General features: G+C 42.0%; 1 pseudogene; it reads right to left on the bottom strand.

Annotated features, from left to right (window-relative positions):
* On the bottom strand, positions 1 to 119 carry LOC118606312 (annotated as a pseudogene).
* Between the last annotated feature and the right edge of the window lie 497 nt (positions 120 to 616).

Genomic DNA, 616 nt, shown 5'->3' with positions numbered 1-616 from the left:
CGCCTACAGCACCTAGTATTCCAAAGTGGTCTTCCATCCAAGTACTAACCAGGTCCGACCCTGCTTAGCTTCTGAGATCAGACAAGATTGGGCACATTCAGGGTGACATGGCTGTAGATAAGCTTTGTTTTTTTAAATATTGCTTTGGCTTCGGAGTCTTTTGTGGTTGTATACAAATATTAAGATAGTTTGTTTTATTTCTGTGAAAAATAGCATTGGAATTTTAATAGGGATTTCATTGAATCTATAGATTGCTGTGAGTAGTATGGCCACTTTTAACAATATTAATTATTCTAATCCATGAGCACTGAATATCTTTTCATTTATTTGTGTCTTTAATTTATTTCATTGATGTCTTATAGTTTACAGTGCACAGGTCTATCACCTCCTTGGTTAAACATATTCCTGTTAGGTCGGAGGGGAGGGTCAGTCGGATGTCATCCTGGAGGCTTCCCAGCTCAACATCGGAATCCGGACAAGGGCTCACCCTAAAGCCCTGGCACCACCACGCTAATCCAGATGCTCAACTGACATTCCCCATTCTATGCCCTACCCCTACATAATCCTATAAAAACTACGCCCTCCCATCCCAGGGCACGACTTCTCTGGCCCCTCT

Source organism: Rousettus aegyptiacus, unplaced genomic scaffold (genome assembly GCF_014176215.1).
Source record: "Rousettus aegyptiacus isolate mRouAeg1 unplaced genomic scaffold, mRouAeg1.p scaffold_m13_p_7, whole genome shotgun sequence".
NCBI lineage: Eukaryota > Metazoa > Chordata > Mammalia > Chiroptera > Pteropodidae > Rousettus > Rousettus aegyptiacus.
This window is presented reverse-complemented; position numbering and strand designations above follow the sequence as displayed.